The sequence below is a fragment of the Balaenoptera musculus genome, chromosome 11 (genome assembly GCF_009873245.2).
Source record: "Balaenoptera musculus isolate JJ_BM4_2016_0621 chromosome 11, mBalMus1.pri.v3, whole genome shotgun sequence".
NCBI classification, from domain to species: Eukaryota; Metazoa; Chordata; class Mammalia; order Artiodactyla; family Balaenopteridae; genus Balaenoptera; species Balaenoptera musculus.
In genome coordinates this window covers 54,419,619-54,445,997 of record NC_045795.1, presented here as the reverse complement: position 1 = coordinate 54,445,997, position 26,379 = coordinate 54,419,619, and the positions used below count along the sequence as shown (strand labels likewise).

The window sequence follows — 26,379 nt, the reverse complement described above, 5'->3', positions numbered from 1 at the left end:
ACATACAGTCATGGGTGCTTATTCCAGAAAGATGGCAAACCGCACAATAACTACACCTTTTATTGCAAGAGAGGATCAATTCTGCTATCCCTAGCCAGAAACCTGCAATTACGTTTCATCAGTAGAGTTGCCTTGGATGTCCCACTACAATACAAAAAAGCATACTGAACACCTGATTCTATAAAATCTTAAAAGTGAGAAGCAGACGAGCTACACAAGAGCTGTCAGTGTACAATGGATGCACGACCTCTGGTCCACGCCAGTGTTACCCCACCTGGGGGAAGGGCTGTTTCTAAGGTTCATAAGGTCTCACCATGACCACCATGCTAAAATCCAGGCACAGGGATTTCTTTGATGCGTGGAGCCGACCTCAAGGTGGTACAACCTCAATCCACAGCTGTCTTTGGGGACTGAGTCGACTACCTCTGATAAGGAAGATTTCTGGGGGAATATCACCAGAGTCCAGCCTGAGAAGGAGCTGGTTAGCAGTGAACCTAAGGAAAACCTCTGTATTTCTAAGGTCTAGACTGGATTCTTGTTCTCCTCTGTCTGCTCCACAAGCTGAATCAGAGAAACAGTGAGGAGAAGGAATCTTCTCTCCATTCCAAAGTCAAGTTCTCCTCTGCTCACCCAAGGTGGTTGGAAAAGCAGATTCCCTAGGCCAGGAGCAGGCTTCTTGGACAAACTTCTGATTTAACCAAGCAGCACTCGGGCCTGACCGACATGAGAGAAGCTTCCAAGTACTGTAAAGTCTAGGCATCCAAAGACCAAAGACACCGTATTGTGGAGCTTGCCAATGTGTATGCGTCCACAAGATCAGCGTACTGCTTCGGGTATCAGCAGGCATTTTGGCTGCCCTCTCCCTCTGCCCACAGCTGTAACTCGACTCACACATGAGGTTCAGGTAACCAGTAGCATCCTGTGTGATTGGGTTTAAACACTAGAATCCGTATGTCCTGACCAGTTGGTACAACAAGGTCATTTGTGTACAAGGGTTAACGAGGGACCTCGGGGTTGGTGGTCACATGGAAACTGAAAGGCACCATTAACACAAATATCAGCCTGTCCTGAAAAGGAGAAAATATAGGCAAAAACAAGACATCACAGAGCTGTACAGTTGTGAAACTGCTCGAACTCTGAAGCTAGATGTCCAGGGATGAAGCCTGACTCTACCACTGACTGAGCAATTTCCTTACGTGTCTCTGTGCCGTCAGTTTCCTTATCTGGGAACCCAAATAATGAGACCCCCTCCCCCCCAGACGGTTGTGAGGATTAAACCAGTTAACGTATGTGAAGCACTCAGAAGAACACTGTCACTCGTAATTAGCATTCTACGTCTCACTGAGACAAACACATGCATCCATTCAACGGATACTGATATTACCGGATTAGAGCCTGGCTAGTATTAAACCGCCAACATTTCTGCAGAGCCAGACCTTCTAGACACTTCTAGAGACATCAGTGTCTCTAAAAAATACAGCTACTTCCAAATGGTTTTGGCATCCTTCCAAGGCTCCCAGGAGCCATCACTGGGTTATTCAAGCTGTGGGTGGATGGTGATTTCTGGGGGTTCATGCATATATGTGGGAGGTACGTGGATGACAGTTCTGGGGTTGCCGGTCTTTTTCAGCTAATATAAATGAAATTCAAATGCCCTTGAAATTCATTTTGAAAGCAACAAAGCTCACAGAGAAGGTTTCTAAGAAAAATGAAAAATGAGGAAATGAGAGAGAACTCCTAGAGGGGACACAGGCCAGGACTGTGTCAGGCAGGTTTTTCCAACTTCCAAATTTTCCTAGGATCTCTGCTAGCAGCAAACGACCTTAACCATTCATGAAGATCCCTTTTCATGAAAATCACGTTTTTGTTTTTTTTTTTTCCTTTTGCTTGAGGTAAAGCATTTTTATTTCTTTAAATACATTGGTACTTTTACCTGATATAATTGTGCAAATCCAGTTACTTGGTACGAATAAAAGACAGCACTATTCTGATTTTAATTTTTTTAACTTTAAAGTGATCATACAGTAAATGTGACTTCTTGGGGACAGGGGGCTGTATGGTCTATGAATCTTAACGCCTGTATGTTTGTGTAACCACCACCACAATCAGGCTACAGAACAGTTTCAACATCCCAAACACTGCCTCACGCCATCTCTTTCCAATCACACCTCCCCTTTGACATAGCTCCTGGCATTCACTAGTCTGTCCTCCTCTGCCACTATAATTTTATCATTTTGAGATGTTACATAAATGGGGTTATGAAGTCTGTGATGGTTTGAGATTGGATTCTTCCACTCAGCATAATGCCCCCTGAGATCCGGCCAAATTTTTGCAGGAATTAGCAGTTTGCTCCTTTTTATTGTTGAGTAATATTCCATTGTATGGATGCACCAAGTTTTATCCAGTCACCTTTTGAAACACAAATCGCCCAGTTTGGGGCAATTATGAATAAAGCTATTGTAGACCTTTATCTACAGGTTTCTGTGTTCATAGTTTTAACATCTGGTGCTCACCAATTTTTATTTTAAAGTTTTTCTTGATCCTTAGAATACCCAATCTTGTGAATTTGGGATTATTCTATGTCCATAGATTTTAGATCCCACACTGGAGATTCTTAGAACGTACCCTCATGGGAAAACCTGCACCTGCCTATAGTCATCCAAAACAGAGGCTCCTAACTCTTTTCTGTTTAGTGGAATTTGGAACCCTCATCTCCTCTTTTAAGATGCTATGTTTAAAAAATAATTTTTAAATCAGAGTAAATTAAAATTTATTCTGAGGTTTGTTTTGAAATTTTACAGTATTCGTTAATACTTCAGATTATGAAACATCAATCATGCAAATTCTACATTCTGACAAAAAGTTTTATGTTTTAGAGCGGCGGTTCTCAAATTGTGGTCCACGGACCAGCAGTGCCAGCATCGCCTGGAAACTTGTTAGAGATGCAAATACTTGGGCCTCACGCCAGATCTACTGAATCAGAAACTCTGGCAGTGGGGTCCAGTGATCTCTGTCTGAAGAAACTCTCCGCGTGATTTCAGATGCTCGTGTAGGTTTGAGAACCACTGCTTTAGGGATGAACGACTCTGTGCAGTACAGAAAAGAATGCCATAGTCCAGGACTTCCCCTCGAGATGACAGACTGACTTACACATACTTCCTTCTGTAGCAGGAGTCACTTAAAAATAAGATGGCTCATTTGTGCTAACATATGAGCCCTAGATCACCCACTGACATTTGTAACACAGACAGTGTAGTTCACTTTGGTCACCCGGGGGCAGAGCTATGGAATCAAAACCTGAAATGTACAGAAATCCCTAACTCCTCAGTTGAAACAATGAATTCATCACCCTACCTTCTATTTCCATTTTGCCATTTTATCAGTACTGATGGGTAGAGAACAGGGGTGAATGCAAGTTTCCTCTCTTCACTGGCTCTGTTCTGTAACCCTGTCCTTAGTGGGATATTGTTCATCAGCAGTGAGATAAATGAATTCAGAAGGAAAATGAAGTAGAAAAGCAGCTAGCTTAGGTCACCTCACCACAGATCTCACAAAAAGAGGGATTGCTCTTTTTGTAATATAACAAGATCCGAAATTTATATATGTACATATATATATACATACACACACATATATATATACATATAATATATAATTTATTATATATGTTATAAAATGTAATATATGTGTATATATAAATGTATATATCATTTACAGCAATTACTAAAATTAAATTAAAGCATTTAATTAATAAAAAGTAAGCATAATCCTTAAATTTCTCTGTCCAAATATTTTAACCAAGCCACTACCTTTGACAAGTAATTAATAAATATGTTTATTATACCTATTACACTTATCTTTTATTTCAGGGGAGGGCTGAAACTACTGTTAACCTCACTACTTCCTTTATCTGAGAAACTGACTCCCTGAGGGTAGCAGGATAAAAAGGCCCCTTTGATCCTGTACATCTGCCAAAGGCAACCATCACCCTCTACGCAAACATACGGAAAGCACAGGCAAAGAACGAGTGGGTCTGTGTTCCAGGTGTCTGGGGTTTGCTAGGTAGAAAACGAATTGAGGATAAACCATCTATGAAGAAAGTTCACACTGGCTCATTCTGACTTAGGTTTTCCAGAAGATAATTTCAGGGAAAACATATTAGTAAAAACTGATAACTTCATCTTCAATATTAGGAAACTGCAGAAATATGGGTTGGCCAGTGCACCTAAAACAGGTTTATCTACCTTGTATCAGTTCAGGAAGAACTAATGGGGAACATGAGACAGAAGGCAGAGTGTAAGTAAACTTTTCCCCAACCTGACTGATAGCTCAGAACACATATTTGAAGAGCAAGGCAATATACCTGAACTATAAAGAATCACAAGTGTACCATCAAGCATGCATTTAAAAGCCCAAACCTTGTGAATCCATGAGAAAAAAAAAATGGAAAGGCAATTTTTCTTGAAACTCCACTCATCATTTAACAAATATCTTCAAAACCATTATCTATTTATTAAAAGTTTTTAATTAACATTTTGTTCCTTATTCAGTTATCCTTGGGCATCTATTTGTACTTAAGTATGAACCACTGGGTCCCTTAAATCAATAACATTGTTTCAGACTAAGTTGGGTGGTGAGTAAAGATACAGGTTAGATGTGATGTAGTTTTTTTTTTTTTTTCATTATTCTTTTCCTTAACTATGCTGTACGTATTGTCAACATTGTATAAAAGCCAACGCAAAAGAATCCCACCACGGGACTTCCCTGGCAGTCCAGTGGTAAGACTCTATGCTCCCAATGCAGGGGGTACAGGCTTGATCCCTGGTTGGGGAACTGAGATCCCACATGCTGCGTGGCATAGCCAAAAAAAAAAAAAAAAAAAAAAAATCCCACCACCCACCAAAATAATTTTATCTTTTTTTTTCAGTAATCCATGGACAGATAAAATACTTGTGACTCAAGTTTCATAGCATTTTTAAAACAAGTATTGATATATCATTTCAATACATGTGCTCTTATAGGTTTCAATGTTTTAATGGATTAATAGTCAGGCCCTGTAGGAGGAAGCAGGCTAGAGACAACATTTCTATTTGTGGCAAGTATTTTACGTATGATAATTCATGAAGAGAGTTTTGTTGCTGACATCTGGAAGCTCACAGTAGTTAATTAACTTGACTAGGTCAGTGAGAGGTGGGGATGGAATTCAAACTTAGGTCACCTGGACTTCAAGCCTATTGCCTTTCCATCATACCAGGAGAAACTGTCCCAATAATAGGTAAAATCAGGAGCTGAGAATCCATTCTTGTCCCAGGTGGCTGTACCAATTTCAGAAGTTAATTTCCATGCCCTTCTTTGTCATGGGTCCATACATATCCTTCCACTATCCCACTGTATTCTGTTTCTCAATTCCTTACGCCTCGATTAGATCGAATTCTCTGTGTTTCATACGGCTATTACATATTACTGTGTAAGTCATATTTCAGAGGAAAAAACAGAAGAATGAAATATACACCTTTCTTTTCCCTGCACCAAGAATCCGCAAGTATGCTGCAACAGAAATTTTGCCATGGCTGTGACCACAACCAAGAGCAGGTCGGCATGGACATCACGAGGGCATGCAAGTCCCTCTCTTTCATAAGAGAGGGCGTTCATAAATATCTGAGAACTTTTACACTGCAAAACAATGAAACAAATTATTTCTCCAAAATAATAAGGCCACAGACAACTTCTGCCCAAAAATGATCCAAAGGTAAATTCAGAATCAGTAGAAGGATACTGATTTTTCCTTAGCACTGTCCCTGTGGCTCCAGCAAATGATACATGCAGGGCTGCAGAAATCTCGGCTCTCTTATTAATAAGAACTTTTGCCTGAAGAAACAGGGTAATGCAGAGCGCAGAAGGAGCTAGCCAAGTAAAGTAACACCCGCAGGGCGGAACAAATGGCACTAATGACCTGATCAATACAGAAATAAGTACAGATTTCCTCCACAAATGGCCACTCAGTAACGTCTCTTAAAAAATTCAGAAAAAAAAAACAACTCACGTCTCTTTCATTTAAAATTTCCTTACGTTTTTGGGTGTACTTCATTAGGAATACCCCCAAAGTTGACTTTCTTTCAATTCAATACATTAGGTCAGGTCACTAAGACCTGGAGTGACATCTATCAGTCCTTTCAAGGTCGCAGGTCTGGGTCTGTCTCACTGCTGTACATTCCTTCACTAACAGTGCAAACCCTCTGATTCCTGCTTAAGCCCGAGGATCTAATCTATAAACAATGAAACAAGTGACATCCCCTCATCCTTTCTTAAAACATCCAAACCAATCTATTTTTACAGCCAGGTCAGAACAATGAGGTAATGTTTTCTAGTGATTTTAGAAAAACTGCTTTTAGAGCTCTCTTCTCTTGCTAGATTCATTGGGTAAATCTCTGATTATACAAATGGCCTTCTGTTGGGTATAGCTATTGGTTTTACCTGCAAAGTGTACAAATCATAAGTCTACCACAATTTTATCTGCAATCATTCCTAGTTCTTAAAGTCCCAAATTGTCCCCAGAATGATGCTAAGACTAAACTCTCTACAACATTTCTAGACAAATGTAGAAAAAAGCCTAGTTAACTTTCTTTGCAAGGCAGCATCGAGCCACAATCTTATCCCATGTGAATTATCCTTAATAGATAATGAAATTCTAAATCATCCATGCCCACATCTCTTTTCCAGGGTCCCTATTGTCCATCTAAGCTTCTAAAATGTCAAACCCTGCTGTCTGTGCAAAGGAGCATTTTTTGGAAAACATCTGGATTTTAGGGGTTCACAGATGGCCTTTCCTCACTGAACCATTGGCTTGGAGGTGCATATCTGAAAATGTGAGCATCAGGAAATAAATAAATGAATACTGAGCATTGGGATAAGTATTGCATCTTTAACTCTTACAACAAGCCCATTTAAGAGATGAGGAAGCTGAGGTTTAGAAAGCTTGACAAACTTACTAGCAAGTTGCAGAGGGGGATCTGAACCCAGGTCTGGGAATCCATTATCCTTTTTTCTTAACTAACTATTCTATTCCTGATAAGTTAGTTACATGATAGAAGAACGATAACCTTCTAATCATTTCACTCATACTGTAGTATTAGTGCTTAGTTTAAAGGTTAAGAAAAAAAAAAAGCATGACCAAAATTTATGGACAATGCAATATAAAATTGATTCACAAATATTATACCCCCCAAAATCATTAATAGACATTGAAAACTGGAAGAGATTTTAGAAATCGTCTGGTGTAATCTTACTGCTTTATGGGTAACTTCTAAAAGTAAGTTCTTTCTCAGTGTTTCAGGGCAAGAAATTTTAAAATGATGCCAGGTCTTGGGACAATATGTCAAGATATCTCTCTGCTTCCAAATATCTAAATCTTTAACTTTATCTCTGCCAATGGAAAGAACTGCATCCTTAAAAAAAAATATCCTTCGGGTGACTTACAGATCAAATCTTTTACTCCTAAAGTTTCCCTACAGAACCGTATGTAACTCCACCTACCTCTAATCACAGGCATTATTTTTAATCTATTAAGGACATTTATAAAATTCTGAAACTATTTCAGTTTCCTTTTTCAAACGCACAATGTGGAATCTAACAGCAAATTCAAAGAATAATTTGCTTTTAGAAAAACTTACTTTTTAATTCTAAACAGATACATTGGTTTGACCTGATATGAACTTGAACTTTGAAGTTCATAATTACAATTAAATCTGTACCAGTTGCTTGCACCTCTAGTAAGTAATATTGTAAATATATGATTTTATAAATCAACAAAGAAAACAAAATGGCTTATTCCAATTCCATACACATTTGTCATAATCAGCTGATCTTCTTTCTCTTGTTAGAGAACTTCCCAACTGATGGTTTTAGTTTGTGCTCTATTACCATCAACAGAACTTTTCCCCAGTAGCGGGGCTATTTCTTCCCTGTTTGTTTTCTGCAAACAGTAATGGTCTCCGCTCTTGAGGTACACTCCTTGTCAACTTCCTTAATGAGATTTACTGGTAAAAAAAGATTTTTCTCATTTGTCCGAATTAATTCATACTGCTTTATCATCCAAGATACCGCCCATCTATCATTTTGGAGTTTCCTTACACTCTCAATCATTCAATTCATTGTTCAAAATGTTCTAGTGCATTTCTCTCTCCCAAATGCCTACAAAATCCTATATAGCAAATTTCCCAAATATTTAGCATGAGACCTGACACATAGGAAACCCTCCATAAATATCTGAAAAACAAGAATGAACAAATAAATGAATGAGTGTGACATCTGATGCAACAGACAAGTCTTGCTGACTCCCACACAAGAACTCAATCTCAATTCAGCTCCCATGGAAGTTCCCCTACTTTGATACAGTGTGGTCTAGAAGATATTTTTCTGGCTTCCGGATGAAAATACCAGCTGTGTCAGAATCTCTTGCTATCCACATCTTCCTAAAGCCTGCCGTAGCCTCAAAGAAGAAAGAGAATATTCTCCTCATCTCTCTAAATTAAGGTACCAGGTTTTGTTTTGCTTTGGGAAGTCAGAAGGGTGAGTAGATGTTCATACAATCAGAACCACACTCAGGATATCTTAAAATGTAGAAGCTAAATTAAGAAAGCAAGCTCACTCTACTCTTAATCAACTGTATCCCACCCTTTAGGACTACATTGTTTTGAAAGATAGGAGTAAGACATTAATTCAGTTCTGGGGGTCCCAAGTGGATTAATCGGTTTGCCATTTAACTCTGGTTAATCCTATCATTGTTCCCACACAGCAGGGAGAGTAGGGCGACTCTCCTTAAGGGAGGAAGAGGAGTTAGGAAACCCCAACTTGTCAGCATTCTCTTCTCCTCACTCCCTCACCCCTGCCTTTTAATCCATCACCGCCTACTTGCCCAGTTCTTCAGAGGAGTGAATCTCTTCCCCACATCCTGGATCACCTTCACCAATGTTAATCTCTCCGAAGGCACATCTCCAGTAAACAGGAGTCGTCTCTAGCTCTGTGTGCCAGTGATTTGGAAATTGTTTGTGAACTTGCCTCATCTTCTCTCCCGAGACCATAACTGACTGTTAACTGTAATATCCTTCCACGTAGATGTAAAAGTGATCTAGGTACTCAGTTTAAACAACTGAAGTTTTAGGGACCTTGCTATCCCCATAGAAGCCCGAGTCACTGCCTGAGATCTGAAGGAAAAGCTTCTTTGTAACAGCCAAAATCATCTCTAGTGAAGTTATAATTCTACATATAAGGGCACCTCTTTGTTCTCTTTGTCAGAAAGATGAATGTCAGACCCACTTTGGCTGAAACTTTTGGGAAAAAAAATCACAATTAAAACTTTAGTTAGAGCTGATTTTAAATCTTGAATATTAGGTGCCATCAACAATATAAAGGTCAATTTTTAATTCAACAAGCTGATTAAATATCTGGCATGTGCAAGCAAGAACAGCTAAAGACAGTGAAAAAAATGCACTGGGAAATACACACAGGCCTTGTTTTATGGCTCTTCACTGTATTGTGCTCTGCAGATATTTTTTTTTCTTACAAATTGAAGGTTTGTGACACCACTGCATCAAGCAAGTCTATTGGTGCCATTTTTCCCAAGAGCATTTGTTCACTTCATGTCTCTGTGTCATATTTTGGTCATTCTCCTAGTATTTCAAGCCTTTTCTTTGTCATTATATTTGTTATAGTGATCTGTGATCAGTGATCTTTGATGTTACTATCGCAAAAAGGTGACAACTCGCTGAAGGCTCAGAGGATGGTCAGCATTTTTTAGCTATAAAATATTTTTAAATTAAGGTATGTACATTGGTTTCTTAAAGACATAATGCTATTGCACACTTAATAGACTGTAGTATAGTGTAAACATAACTTTTATATGCACCGGGAAAACAATAAATTCATGTGGCGTGCTTTATTGCGATAGTAACTTTATTGAGGTGGTCTGGAACTGAACCTGCAGTATCTCTGAGGTTTGCCTGTACCCTTTTGAGATAAATTAGTTTTTTGCTTAATGTTAGTTAAATGGCTAGTATTTAAGCATATATTGTATGCTGGTTCTAGATACACACACACACGCTATATAGATATACATATGTATATATCTATATAGTGTATATAGTATATGTAATCTGTCTACCCTTTCCTTGTTTTTTTTTTGTTTTCCAGCTCATATTAGAATACCAAAGGATTATAAATTTATTCTCAGGTACCTTCTGAGAAATTTCACTGGATGACTTTCTGATGGTACTATCCCTCAGAAGAATGGCTGATATTTAATTATAATAAAAAATAAAATGTGGTTATTTGATGAATTCACTGCTTTGCATGGCTCACCCTCTGCACTGAACACAACTCATGGTTCTACATTTTCTGACGGGTAACTAACTGATTAAACCCCAATTATGAGAGAAGTCTTCCCCTCCCTCCTTTGACTATTTTCACACACATGCCGAAATGATTCATTTCCGCAACATTAAGTGAAGATACTTTAGAATCAGAGGCCGTATCAGCTGCCCAAACAGCTCAGTCAGTGCTTGGAGACAGGAAACCAAAGCTGTCTGTGGGGGGCGCCAGAGAGCCCAGAAGCAAGCCCACAGCTCTGCTTCCCTTCACGTCCGGGAGGTCGCTGAAAAATGTTTCCACGTCTCATGCCACCCAGAGCTGCCACTCCTGCTCTCACCCATTAGTACAGGATGTAAGGCTATTCTTTCATGGATTCATTTCAACCTCTTCCTATTCAATGATTAGGTTTTTCAGCCACCCCTTTTGGATGGTAGAAATTACACAATTAAAATGTTTTAGAGAAATAATTCCTAACTGTTCACTTTCCAGACAACTCTGAATGGAGCCATCCCTTCCCCTACAGACTACAGAAGATAATGACCTTACTAAGCATCTTTATTCACGTACAAGGCACACCTCCTAGATTAGTTACTACCTTTGCTTGGCCTTCAACATTTCTTAGGCCCAGAGAGAGTAAAGCTAGTCTCCAACTCTAACCAGTAAAAATGTTTATGGGGTGGGAACAGAAGAGAGCTGTACTCTATATTATTTAAAAAAATTCTTAAAAGGACGTTTTTCTCATTCATGTAATCAGGTTAAATCTCCCTCTAAACTTTTTTATATGAAAAGATGATGATTTCCTTTTGGTGAAAAATACCTATGTGGCAGGTACTTTGTTTCTGTTTCAGTCCTGCAAAGTAGGCCTTATCTGTCCTACCTCCTACATGAGAAAATAGAAGCAATGAGGAATTAATGAAATCACTGAAGTCACATAACTAGTCATTTGTTGCTACTGGACTGGTGTTACTATACTCTTTTACCTGCAGAAACTATGAAGCAGAGAGGGGTCGAGAGTCTTGGCCATAGACACACTTCTAGTTATTTACTCAGACCCAGAGGCCAAACTCCAGGATGGGTTGTTCAGGTGGTAAATTGCATATTTACGGATGTAAGTTTTGGAGAAGTGAGATCTGGGTGCACCACCACATTTTGACTTTGTTTTCCAGACCTTTTATTTTAATCCAGATTTTGTACATTTCTCTGATCTGCAGAATCCCACGGAGGCCCGCATACCTCGGAAGTAAAGCCCTGCGTCACGGCACACAGCAGTCACCTGCTCCCTCTCTGATGAGCTCCAGTATGCTCTGGCATACATCCCTCGCTCACTTTTAACCTGACATTGGATCGGAAGCACCACTGAGTTCAAAATATCTCTCTACTAGAGCTTCCCACATCACACTTGACAAATAACGCAGACATTGCAATCATCTGTGTAGTAAAATGATATCCCTTTTGGAGGGATGTTTACATTCTTGTCTTAAAATACGTATACTTTTTTTTCATATGTAAACTCTCACATTTAACTATATATACTCTCCCATCTCTTGATGCTGAAAGAAAAACCCATTAAAAACAAAGTCATGTGTAGTTCCGGATGAAGACAATAATTATAATAATAATTAAAGATAAAGGAGTCTAGTTGTTAAGGGTGCTTTATGGTGCTTAAGCAGATAGCAACAGCATGGACATGCATTATGATGGCGTGCTACATCATTTCATCTTTCCAAAACTCTGGTAGTGATTATGTGGAAATTTCAGGATTAGAGAACTACTTTAATCGTCACAAAGGAAGTATGTGCTGTCACCAAAGTTAAATAACCACCAGAGTGAAAAAAAAATGACGAATCATTAATACCAGCTAGTTGGGATTTTGGAATCCATCTTTAGTGCTACGCCATTTGTTTGATAATTTCCTAAAGTTCTTACAATGCCAGCGTATCTCAGTAAATTTAAAATAAACAAATATAAAACTATGTAATTTAAAAGTGTTAGCTTGATCATTCCCATAAGCCAGATAAAAGAAACAGGATCACAGACATGACTGCAAAGTCCTGACAATTAATGAATTTGGCAGAGTTCAATAGCAATTTCAACACAACTGTGTGCTTCCTTGGCTTAAAGAGTGATCATCTGACTATAAACCTCAATCTTCTTTCTCTAAAAACAGAAAATAAATTGCCATATTTCCAACCAAAAGGTTTTTTGACACTATCATTTTTTTTAAAAAAGTCGTGCTTTAAAGAAACGGGTGTTTGAAGCTTGTAAACAATGCTGAGATACTCTTATGTGACAGAATCTACTTATTTTCCAACAGCTCTTTGATGATTAAATTAAGTCAGATGACAGCAACGCTGGGATTTCCATCGAAGTGGTATACATGTTAACAAGCAAAATGTTAAGAAAAGTCTGTCAATCCAGAGTATAGGTATTTTCTTATCAATAAATATTTGAACTTCATGTGTGGATTTTAGCTGGTGGCTTTAGAAATGTATAAAAAAACTGCAAAAACAATTTGATAGCTTTTTATCTTCCTACTGAGTTTATGAGCAAAAAGAAGTTAAACAATTATGCATAGTCCCTGAATTTCAGTGAGCTGCCATGCCCCTCCTTCATTCTCTTCTGACCCATGGCTGGATTCTTCTAGATCTATGCGACAGTGATGAAATCACCTGAAAGCCACTCAAATGACGGAACAATCAGATGACAGCTAGGCCTTCTGATTTACATGTCAAGGCATATTATATTTGGACTTGAAGGATTGTGAAACTTTTAGAAATTGACGTTCCATTTTAATTCTCTGAAGATGTGGAAATAGTTTACCTCAATTATTGGTGTTGATTTTCAATTTCAACCAGATCAAAATATGTCAACATGCATTTTTTTTTCCTTTAAGGTATGATTCTATGGATTAGATTGTTCTAACAGTGAGTACTGGATCTTGGCAACTAGAAGAAAATCTGCAAAATATAGGAGGATCATTCCTCTGCTTTCCATTTCCCTAGAGATGGTCCTCATTCTTATCTCAAGCGCTTAGTGTATAATAAAGAAGCAAGCAATGATAATGCAAATGTAAAAGAATGCATATCCATTATTAAAAATTCCAGCACTACATCTTAGGTTGAGAAGTCACAGAGTTCTTTTGGAAGTCCCTATCACAAACACTGATTTTCTATCTTGTGTGGGTATCAGGAAGTTTCTCTGGGTTTATCTAGGTAGATTAGCTTTGTGAATATGTCGCAGTGAAAAAACCTGCAGAAAAAAGACTGTATATTACATTATGTGATTCTGCGTAGAATCACATACTGCGTAACCACAGGATACCAAAGAAATCTCTACAAAATTTGCTGAAATATTTGAAATAAAACGTGACGTAACTGTTTTCCTGTTAAAAATCTTAAGTCCTCCTTTCAGTTGAAACCATGCTTTATTTTTACTTATATTAAAACCAGTTTTTATTTACAGAAGTGATTTTGTCAATAAAATCCTAATATTTTGTGTGTTATCCACAACACATTTTTAATATAAGAACTGTTGTATAATTTTAAGGTAGTGATAAATGTGACAAAGTGGTAAGAGGCCTGTTTTTTAAAGGGTAATGATTAGTGGAACCCTCTCTCCTTTACCTGGAGAAAATGAAATATTTTCTCTTGCTAGATAAAAGAAGCAATTGTAAATTATATTTCTTTAAAAATGTTGCATGAATTTATGACTGAGGGATAATTATGAACTTGTGCCTTGAGTGAGATAATTTTGGATTAATTCCTTGGCATTTAAGTAAGTCACAGATGCAATTTTATCCTAATAGATATCACTTGGTTACAGAACTTTAAAAATCTTAGATAACCTTTGGCATTGACATGTATATGAAGCGGGGGTTATAAAAAACTACCAGAAGAAATTTTCTTCAGAAAAGTAGGTAGAGTAATTTAAAATATTGATCTACTGTGGCCATAGACCGTGATTACCAGTCTTCCCACCTGGCGATACCAAGGTCTATGCTGGCAGCAAGAAAAGAACATAACATGATGCTGAGGACTCAGTTTGAAAGTACAGTCAGTTTGGTAAATAGAAGTCAGTCCTTTTATTTGTTTGATATCCCCTCAACTGTCTCAATGTAATTATTTCAATTCGCTTTTTGGTTTACCTGCATAGCTATTTCCCGGGGCACAGATATGTCCCAGTAATATAACTTAGGAAAATATCACCAGACTACAGAGAATTCTGAAACCACAAGATAACACTGCTGCCAAACATTAAAAACTGCTGAATAAACCTGATACTCTGTCCCAAGCACTTTATTTTTTTATCAAGCATATGATATTAATGTACGCAATTTAAATACTTTGTATCAGTTCCCATCTCATCCTCATAGAAATGAAACCGTTGTGATGTAAATAGAAGTAATAAATACTTTGAACATCCAGGGCTGAGTTTAATCCAAGACGAGCAAAATTAATTTAAATTGTAAGACTCTGAGGCACTGAAAAAAATCACTTTATTAGCACTTGGCATAAATACACCTTAAAGGAAACTGACCCTCAGAAGCAAAGACCACCTGAGAAAAACAAATCCAGTCACAGACACATCTTGCTAATGTTCTGCTTATACCTTCAACAGCCCTTTAGCATTGACTTCTATCACTGCTTGAAATCATTTATCATATTTAACTTTAAATGTTAGAATGAAAAATAAAAGAAAGCAAAGTCAGCAGAAATGTAAAGCCTCTGGAACCATCAATTTCCTAAAAAATAAAGATCCTTTGTCCAAAGAGAGGAAGCATGTATTTTATAAGTTAATCATCACTGACTTAAAATATGTTCAGAACTTTCCAGGTGACATAAGGCATTTTTAAGGAAACCAATTCCTATTCTGGTTAGAGATTCACAAATTTCTCAACAGGCTACCACTGTGTGGTACCAGTTAGGACGATGCCAGTACTTACCATTTGAAGAGATGGCTCGCGGTGTCGACCTCACCTTTAAGCCCCAGATTCTTTCCTAACCTTGTCACAAAGCAGATCTGAATTAAACTAACGTGTATACAAATGGTTCATTTGCAATTTCCAACCTTATGGACTTAAAACTGTCTCCCCATACTAATGAGAATTTTCAATCCTTTCCACTTCTGGCTACATGGTATACTGTGTCTTCAGTGGCTGACTCATTCTACACTCTACTCATGTAGCTTATCATTATCTTGTCCACAGACAAAATACACATTGAATTCAGATGAGAATGCCCACTGCCTTGAGAATCTTGAGAAAGGTAGCAGCACGGTGGTCCAAATAGCCTGACCACTAAGGGAAATATTACAGTCGATTAGATTACTTTCTCCCTCTAAAAGTACAAGGTGGAAAACAGAAGCAACAACAGCAAATTACAGTAACTCTTTGCAATGTATTTCCCTTTTTTTTTTTTTTTGGATTATTTCTTGTAAAAATTGACAAGATCCAGGACAACTCTGTACATTGTTCTAACAGCTTCATTTAACAATAATTATATGACTCACTTCCCCACCTAATACAAACTTCTCACTTTCTCTTATGTTTATTACTTTTGAAACTGCTTAGGCATTTTTCTAGTTAGCTTTACTCTGTAGAAAGAAGTAACCCGACTGCAGTAAGTTGTTAATACGAAAATGAACAGCAGAGACCTTTCTGATTGAACATTCTCACTTTCTACCTCAAGACAGGTGTTCTGCATATATGCAAACGTTGCAGACAGATGGCTTTGCATGTTTTACACACTATAATATAAAGATATGTTCCCCCCTCATTATAAGATTCCAAAAATTACCAGTGCTGCCTCTGCTATCTACATTTTTAAAATATTTAACCTTTGGTAACATAATCTATTGTGCTTATCTCAGAGTAAGGAGAGAAAACAACTCAAATATTCTAACAAGTTCAACCAAAACTTCCTATTTCACTTCATTGTCACAATACTTGACCTAGACTCCAAGTTTATAAAAGAAAATGAAAAACAAAATCACAAGGCAGAGCTTCAAGTCATCAGCATATCTTAGAAGGATGTTAGTTATTTTACGCCTGGAACAGTTTACAAGCTCCGAACCCTTCCCTAGTACAATATTTTAGGAATCTGAAATTATTTCTGCACTTCTTACCACCTAAGCACCTGACAGCTTGAATTAAAAATAGTATATATGCAGCAACTCCCTGGTTACTATCTCCCTGAAGTTTTAAGGCACTCAAATTATTGAGTCTTCTTTCTAAGAATTACTAAAGAGGTTGATGAAAACACATATCAAACTATTCATGTGTAATTCGCCCACTAAAATCAATTGATTTCTGTTAGTGTGATATATTAGGACTAATGAAAATTACCATACCCAGTAGCCAGTCTGTACCTTTCCAAAGATCCCTCTCCAGTATCCATAACCATGCCCAGCTCTGTCTTCCATCCTGCTCCTTGTATCGCTGAGTGAGGTGCTTGCTCCTTCATTAAATAGCATTAAAAATAGACTGCACAGAACTCCCCAGTGGAGCATGCTCTAATGGGCTAATGCCACAGTTCTCAAGGTAACCACACTCAGCTGGTATCTAAGAGGGAAAGTCACTGGGAGATCAGCAATTTGCAAATCTAATAGAGCACACAAACCTGTCTCAGTCTGAGCTGAATATTGTAAAAGAGAAATCAGGGTATAGTGAAATTAAGTCACTGAGAAGCTAAAGGACCATTTCTGGAGCTGCATAAGTTTCTTTAAATATCTCACCAAAACAAATACTCTGTTGAACATTCATTCATCCACAGCAACTTAGATATATGATTTATTGAACAACATCAATCACGTCCAGTGAGGGGAAATTAAGACATCTCTGCATAGCAGTCTAAATGTCTTAAAATTGCATTTAAACCAAGTTACTTTAAACCAAGTAATAGTATTAATAAGCAAGGGTAGAAATAGGTTAGCCTTTTGTATCTTTTGTGAGGAGGAAGTGTATTCCTTAAAGAGTATTCTAAACTCCCTCTCCGGAAAATTGAAAAACATTCTGTTAGTTGAAGTGACAAAAAGAAGTATAAGAATGTGATAAGAAAGGAAATATAGGATCGAACACAAATACATACCTTAAAAATCCATATAAACCTGGGAAGAGTACATACTTAATTTCTCCTATGCGATCCACATTAGGAGGCAGCAGAAGCAATTACTGCCAAGACAGTAGACTACTCGGCTACATAGCTAGAGCTCTAGGCTTCCAAATAACTGCCCTCTGCGAAAATGACATTAAAATCTTATGAAGACATGCAAACCCTGTGGTGACATGAATCAAAGCAGTAGGTGCATTTATTTTAAAGTGTCAAAGGTTTCCTAACTTTTACCAAATGAAAAATGATTTCCTGTCATTTCAATTTCTCTGTTTTCTAAAAACAATCATAGTCATTTTGATCACCAAAGTGGATGAGAAAGAGGTGGGGATCATCTGGATTTACTCAGCATTTGAGTGAAATCTTGTCCAGATTCACTCCAACTCTGGGGATCGTCATTTGTGTCTGGGGAGGCTGAAGTGTCATACCAACAAACTTAAAAAAAATTCAGAAATTAAAATGGATATCTGCACTCTAAACACATTACCGTGAAAGTGATTCCTACCAGCCTTCCATCGTACTTACTAGCTTCCCATCCCTCTAACTTTCAATTCCTTCTTTGTCTTTCCTTTCAGGCTTGGACTCTGTCCTTATCCTGTATCTTCGGAATACTGAACCCAAGCAGCTGACAGCAACCACATCTACTCCAGCCTGATTTCTATGCATAAAAATCCAGTGAGTCAATTTCTCTTCCTGGGAAACTTTCTAAACACCTGTCTCAGTCAACTCAGTTCTACCAGCATATCTACAACCTCCGACAGAAGACTGTTAAATTTGGAGTCTGCAATGAAACACAGAATTCAACCATGTAAAAATAAAACTGAACATCTCTTCCCCCTAAACCCCTTGGGACCTCAAGTCCCCTGAGGACAACAAACAGATGACAACTTTCTGCCCCTTGCACAGCTCTCTTCCAAATGAAATAAAAACACTCCAAACTTTCTACTGAGAAACCTGCATAAATCACTGGAGACTTCTCTGATGAAGAGACCTGCCCTTTTCAATTCTCTCCCAGCTTTTCATTTTGGCCTCATTCTGGGGAGGGGAAATCTACCCCTCCTCTGACAAAACATAAATACACAATACATATAAAACAACAGCTTTCTACAAACAGGAAGGAGAAATACAGACTAGAAACAATTCGAAAGAAAAGCACAGATATAAGGCAGAAAGAAAGAGAAAAAAGAAATCACAAAAGGCGTGCAACGTTCACGTCTGAAGACCTTAATTATATTACCTTGACCGAACAGTGGATATCCCCCCAGCGTCTCGGTGCCTTGATTGATCTGATTTAGTTTTTGGCTTTTATTAATATTACTGTTTCTCACGGATCGATTTGGCTGTATTTGTTTGGTTTGGCTTGGGTTATTAGTATTATTGTTATTATTGGTGGGTTTATTTAACTGCTAGTAAAAGGAGCCTTCTGCGGCGTCGGCGGGGCTCCTGGCAGGGCTGCGGCGACCAGGGCTGCGGCGACGGCGGTGGCTTCAGCCGGCGACCCCGCGGCCCCTGCTGCTCGTCGCTGCTCCGGATGCGCTCAGGGGGCGCCGCCGCCGCCTTCTCCGCCCTGCTGCCTGCGGAGAGCGAGCGTGCCCCCGCCTCCTGTCTGCCGGTCCGTCCCCGGGCACGTCTGTCTGTCTGGCCGTCTGTCGCTTAGCCTGGCAGCCCACCGCGGGCTTCTCGCCGTCCCGCGCGCAGCTCTCCGAGCTGCCCCTCGCGTCCGTCTGTCCCTCCGCGAATCTCGGTCCCACTAGCGAGGCAGGGTCCCTCTCCCCGTCTTCTGAGCCCGCATCTCTGTCGCTCTGTCACTCGATGCCCCAGCCGCTTCCCTCGGACAGGGGAGAGGGCGTCTGGAGGAAGGGAGCACGAGGCTGCTTCTCCCTCTCCCTCCTCTCTCTCTCCTTCCCCTGACTCTCCCTCCCTCTCTCTGCGTGCCGGTCTCCGAGTCTCCAGCTGTCTAACTGCTCCCACCTGTCCGTCGCTCTGTCACTCTCAGTCTCCCCGCCGCCCCCCTCCCCCGAGCCAGCCGGCTCGGCTAGTCCCTGGGTCCCGAGCGCCCCTCTCCCCGCCTCCGCGCGCCCCTGCCCTCCCACACGCCCGGCTCCTCCCCGTAGCCCCGGCAGCGTCCGGTCCCCGCCTGGGCTGGCGGCAGCGCGCGGGTGGCATGTGGCGTGGCAGCTGCTCGGCTGGCAGACTCCAGTCCCCGACCCGCCACGCCCGGGAGATGGCCGCGGCCGGGCGCCTGCGGGGGCCGGGCCTCGGCCACGGGGCGCGGCCGGAGTTGGCCGAGCTGGAGCTCGGGCACCTGCCCGGTGCGCTCGGAGCGCGTGGTGCCATCCGTCCCCCCAGCCGTTCTCCTCCGCCTGGCCCCGGGCTAGAGACAAAGCGCGTGAGCCACGCACAGGGCGTGAGCATCATTCATCAGAGAGAACACTGGCACGCTGCCCCCTTCCCCTCCACCCTGCCTTCCCGCTCCCCGCCCCGGGCCGAGACCCCCCGCGTACCTCTCCCGGGCGCCTCCCGACTCCGACTTGGCGGACACTTGGCCAAGCCTTGCCCACTCCCTTCCTCCGGGGCTCACTCTCCAGGCCAACTCTGCAGAGAATATCCCACAACAATAACACTTCACTCCACCCCAATCGAGCCGTAGCCTCAGAGCTCTCAGAGATTTCGCGGCTCCGAGCAGGACCCCAAGTCCCGGCGTGCGACGCCAAGTGGATTCGCCGTGGTCGCCTGCCCAGCCCGTTGCCCACTCGGGCGCTGACTGAGAATCGCAGAGGTGCCCCAGAAACCCCGGCAGGCTAGGGCGTGGGGCAGGGCGCCGAGTTGACAACCCAAGAAATAAAAGCGCTGCATTTCCCGTTTGTTCTGGAGATGTGCTATTTTTATTATCTGTAATTCATTTTTTCCCATTGTTTCAAGGCACACACTACCAAAAGGGGAAAAAAAAAAAAAAAAAGGAATAGTGGAGGAATGGGAATACATTTCCGGAATACCGCCCACCCCTCCTGAGTGAATGTGGAGCCTACTTTTCCAACATTATAGGTCACCAGCCAAGATAGATCATTCTGGCGTTCTGCCCCCAGCTGAGAGCAAGGCATTTGATTCTGAGCTTCCTTGCTAGGCTGTTATTAACGGGAAGCAAAATTATACTTGTACACGCCTGCATGGAATTGCCAAAGCTCATTTTCTGACAGTATCCAGCAATTCAGCTTCTGAAATGTAGGCACTGAATAACTATGGATCTGGCGCAATGAATGCCCCATCCCACAATAAATTGGAGAGGAGAAAATCAACTTTTAGCAGCTGCAATTAGTAACCCCATGAAGAGACAACAAATAACTAGTAATACACGTCAATAAATGTCCTTTTAGTTCCACTTATTGACACCCATTCCCGATAACAGACATCATAAACAGATTTATTAAGGGAGGCGCCTTCCACTTTTTATAGAAATGTAATTTCAACAGCAGTAGCCATGTTCATATATGCTAAGAGATTGATTAAAATATCAAACAGATGGTATGTGTGGTTCTAGCAAATGCTATGGAAAGAATTAGGATAAGGTTGTACTGGTCTTTGATGAATAGATATTTCCCAAATATTGGAAATTGCCTCCCTTGGGAATCAGCCGTGCTGGAATAAGAATAAATCTGTTGTATGAGGTTTCAGCAAATGAAGCCTAAAGAATTCAAGACCCTTCTGTTGATCTATTTTTTGAGACTTCGACTTAGTCCTCTCCAAAAACATTTTGACAGGCATTTCTCCCCTCCTTCCAGCCATATGGAATTCAAGGAAAAATTCATCAAAAGTATTTCTAATTCTCTTCCCTTCATCTCAAGTCATGTTCTAAAAAATCTACTTTCCTTGGGGGAAATTGTTGTGACAAGTTGTGCTGTGTCTTAAACTCACACGATTGGGACTGCATGGAAGGAGGGTCAGTGTACTTGATTTTCTTTTTGGACAGAACTACACCTAAGCAGCTCCTGAATGGGTGAATGGGTAATCTACTAAGAGGAAACCTGAAGAGCTTGTTCTTAACACAAAGTCTTCTAGATCGAACTTCACTCTGGAAATACACACACACACACACACACACACACACACACACACACAGGAACTCGATTCTATAAACTGGATTAGAAATTATAACCATTGATTGGGGGAAGGGGAATTCAAACAGCACTCTTAGTACATACTTCGGTGATTATGGAAAAGAAAAAGAATGTTTCAATATCTTATCAGTGTATAGACAAGCTTGATGATGAAACTTAATGCAATTTCTCATAGAGTTTAACCTTTATTTAGAAAGGAAAGTGTGACAAAGAAGAATAATATTCATTTAATTCAGCTAAATTTTTCTACCTTTTCTCATATGTAGTCAACAAATTAGGGACTAGAGAAGGTTCAAGTTTATTTGAGGCCATGCAGGTAGTTAGAATTCAGCTATCCAATTTTAACTTTTGCATCCCAATGTGGGCCTGAAATATACTTCTGGGAATATTAGGCAGGCAGTGAGCAGTACGTGACTCTTCTAGGCATTTGGAAGGTGTTTGTATTTCCTTAAACAATCAGTTACCATTCCTTAAGGCCCTTGGCCTGTTGTACATTAACTACCACTAAACTCACTAAAACTGCTGTCTACCTTATTGGACTTCTGGATGACATCTATGATGCTGAAGCCGATGCAGAGGTGTTTCTGCACTGAAAGCATCCTACCTTTAGGGGTGGGCAGCGGTGGTAATGGGGGAAAAAGGAAGTGCAACAGGGAAGAACAAATCTGACTCCATATTAGATCTGTTTCTTTTACTTTAACCTTTGTATTCTATCACTTTTGCTTTGAGTTAAGAATATTGCCTATAGCCTGGAATACACATGATAGCCTATTTTCAAGGCTCTGACCTTTAATAAGAGTGTAACACTCTCCCATTCATATAGAGGTAAAAAGTTGCAGAACAGAGACCAACAATTTGTCTTGTTGGAAGTTTACAGGAGCATCCTGGCCTGACCTAGGTGGACAGCTGCAAGAACAGAGGATTCCTGCCCCAAGAAGTTTGTAACAACCAACCACACCTCCTCCCCTTTTTACTATAAAAGAAGCCTGAATTCCGACTGGGGTAAGATGGTTCTCTAGGACATTAGTCTGCCATCTTCTCAGTCTGCTGGCTTTCCGAATAAAGTCACTATTCCTTGCCCCAAGAACTCATCTCCCGATTTATTGGCCTGTCGTGCGGCAAGCAGAAGCTGTGCTGTTAGTCTCTTGGTCTGGATGCTCTTGAATTTATTTGGTATTGTGTTTGAAATGAAAGGGCATACAGGTAACCAGGAAACGCCAGCTTGGGGAGTTGAGCTCACCTACATACTGGCAAACATCTAAGATTGTTGATAAGCTCCTTTACACATATTCCCTTAAGACACTAAATTAGTGCCCTTTAATGAAGCTTTCAAATTGGATTTTCAAAATAAGGCAAATTGCTAAAATAGCCCAGCTACCTTTATAAGCACCTTTTCAGCTGAAGCGAGAAGTAAATTTCCATGCTGTTGAACTTCCATCATTTCTCAACAATTAGGCTGCTAGGAACTCCCCTTTAGGGCATTCTCCCCCATCACAACAAAGGCTCACAAACCCCCCAGAGAGACTTCTCATTTGCCCTATTTCCAACATAACAGTCTAGGGTCTATTAAATACGAGTCTTGGGTTTAAAGCCATACAGATATGCCTGGTACAGAAAGGCAGGGGAACAAGAAGGAGGAGGGGGGGAAGAGTAACATTTTAATCAGAAAAGTTTAGTTCCCCATTCTTAATTCGTGCTAAGCCAAAATAACTCTAAAACACATTTCAGAACATCAACAAAGAATGTTACATCACGTATGCATCTGAGCATGAAGAAATGTCACGATCAAAAACAAAGAGGACTTGGGAGACTAGAAACCAAATGTTCTGATGGCACAGATCCCTCTGGAGTCTGCTGTGTGCAGTACAAGAAAACGATCTCCATGAACCCTTTATGTTCTCACAGGCAGACCAGAAATGAACACTGGCCAGCACACGCACACGGTGATGCTTTGCTGGGAGGGCAAACCCAGAAATTTCCTCAAAAAGGAATGCGTGTAGTATTTTCAAGGAGATGCATCTAATCAGAGGAGGGACAATGAGAAGAAAAAGCTGAAGAGAGGTTTAGGAAACCTGTCATCTGAGCATCAAAAGACAAGAAAGGCTGTTGACAAAACTGCGTATTTCTTTTTAGCATCTCTCGGGAAAGAAATACCAGCATTTAGACACAACCTTAGTATTTGGGGGTTTGGGCCCCTGGTCCCCCTGAGCACTGTGCATCTTCCTTCTCTGCATCCACTGCCCTGAGGGACCCGTGACTTCTGCGTAGCCGAGGCCTGTGCTCCAGGCAGCAGGGCGCTCAGATGCAGGGAATCTGACTGCAGAGCAGGCGTGTGCTCAGGCAAGATGTCCAGGGGCCTCTCTATCTGCCTAGGGTTAGCTCTGCCCTCTAGGACCTCCTTCAGCATGAAGGATTCTCAACTTCCCACGGACCCCACGAAAGATGTTTTTGATTTTTAAAAATGGAGCCCAGAATTGAAAGCAGAAATGAAGCAGAAGCATCAGGGGCATATTTGGGAAGGAGAGAGGAAAACGTTTCTCCCTGCAATGCAAGGAATGATACAGAGCATAATCTAGCATTTGCCAAAGCGCTGTGTAATCCTGTCTCTAGTTTTACATTCCTGGCCCTGAGATACAGCATTTTCTTCCATCATGGACACTGCTCCCTTTCTCACACAAAGGGAGACAAAAAAGGTTACCAAGTTATTCAGAACTGGAATAATATATCTGGCTTCTCCACAATGAGATAATGTTAAAAGGTCTATGAATTAGCCACTAGAATAAAACAGCTACCATCCATCTCTAATGAACTATAGCACATTTGCATTTTTAACTGTTCTTCATAACTTAAAATGGTGTGTGTGTGTGTGTGTTTAAAAGGTAAAATATATTCACAGTGTTACTATTTCAAAAGAGTACTATGACCTTACTGGAAACCCAGTTGTAGGCTAATATCCAGCATCTAAAGAACAATGTGCAGATTTATAATTCTACATGAACGTCAATTTGTTCTCCAAAGCTACTCTCCAAATAATTTTTTTAATTTTGAAAATAAATGCACGTTTGCAAAATCTATAGAGATTTATCGTGAAAAACAAAATGAGGGTGGAAATCAAAATGAAAAAGGAACAAAATAAAATCTCCCAAAATACCACCACCTCAACAGCCATCACTTTTATGCTTAGCCAATTTCTGTGCATATATATCCATAAATATATAGGTATATTTTGCATAAATGGATTGCAAAATGCATGTCACTTTATAATGAGCTCCATGTTCTCTTCTTTAGAATAAGTCATGGGCATTATCTCCATGACATTGACTATATCAATATATTAATGACAGCAGAGTGGTGTATTAAATACAAAACATGGGTATTACACAAACGTGAAGGCTACTGGAGGGTGTGGTTTCCAAACTGGAGGATTATCCCTTTAGTGTAAATCTTTAAATCGGAATTGCCTATCAAACATGCCTTTATTTTACATTTTGGCATAATACTAGATTTAAAGATGCTACATCAGCTTCAGAATATCTTTTGTTTTGATTACTAATCTTTATTAAAGAGCTGGTTGACCTTTGCCTCCTGGTATAAATTACATAGAATAAAAAAATAAATATACCATTAAAAACCTACGAAATGTTGTTATGTGTGTATTTTTAATTGAATTGTCATAAGGCAAAATTTTCATTTTGGGAAGAGAAGTAAATAAAAATTCTGTGAATTTACTAATTATCTTTTGCTTCAAGCTTTTCCCTTAACACAAACACCAAACACTTTTTTTTCTATTAAAAAATGGTAAATATTTGAGGAAGCTGAGTGAACTCGTTCAGGCCAAGAATTTGCGGATGATTTGGTGGACTCTGCCCTCCTTCACTCCAGAAATAAAGCAGATCCCTAGGAGCCATGAGCAAGCCTCCAAACCATTGTTTTCATCCTCTTTCTTTTGCTTATCGTTTTAACCATTTTAAGCACACAGAGCCAAAAATCACTGATTTGACATATATTTATCCTTCAACTCTCAGGATGAGGGTACAGACACAGAGAGTCAGGAATATGTTAAAAAACTGGAAGCTTCTGTGGGAGAGAAACAATCAGATAAATCACTGGTCTGATACAGATGACCAAAAACCACATGAAAAGATGCTCAACATCACTAATTATCAGAAAAATGCAAATCAAAACCACAATGAGGTATTACATCACACTGGTCAGAATGGCCATCTTCAAAATGTCTACAAACAATAAATGCTGGAGAGAGTGTGGAGAAAAGGGAACCCTCCTACACTGCTGGTGGGAATGTAAATTGGTACAGCCACTATGGAGAACAGTATGGAAGTTCCTTAAAAAACTAAAAATTGAACTACCATATGATCCAGCAATCCTACTCCTGGGCATATATCTGGAGAAAACCATAATTAGAAAATATACATGCACCCCAATATTCATTGCAGCACTATTTACAATAGCCAAGATATGGAAGCATATCTAAATGTCCATTGACAGATGAATGCATAAAGAAGATGTGGTACACATATGCAATGGAATATCACTCATTCATAAAAAAGAATGAAATAATGCCATTTGCAGCAACATGGATGGACCTAGAGATGATCATACTGAGTGAAGTAAGTCAGACAGAGAAAGACAAATATAACATGATATTACTCATATGCAGAGTCTAATTTTAAAAAGGACACAAATGAACTTATTTACAGAACAGAAACAGACTTACAAATATCAAAAACAAACTTATAGTTACCAAAGGGGAAATGATGGCAGGGGGGATAAAT

The 26,379-nt window shown here is 40.0% G+C and overlaps 1 protein-coding gene across 25 annotated transcripts in view; it reads right to left on the bottom strand.

Moving 5' to 3' along the window:
- Positions 1-20,078, bottom strand: part of ARPP21 (cAMP regulated phosphoprotein 21) — a 165,194-nt gene extending 145,116 nt beyond the window's left edge. For 11 of the 25 annotated variants that reach the window (XM_036869121.1, XM_036869120.1, XM_036869122.1 and 8 more), the window contains exon 1: positions 18,709-19,471. The gene's annotated coding sequence lies outside the window, so the exon portion shown is untranslated. Of the gene's footprint in view, positions 1-18,708; positions 19,482-19,975 lie in introns of those variants that run through there. The other 14 variants (XM_036869111.1, XM_036869130.1, XM_036869116.1 and 11 more) reach the window with 8 other exon arrangements.
- Positions 20,079-26,379: the final 6,301 nt, after the last annotated feature.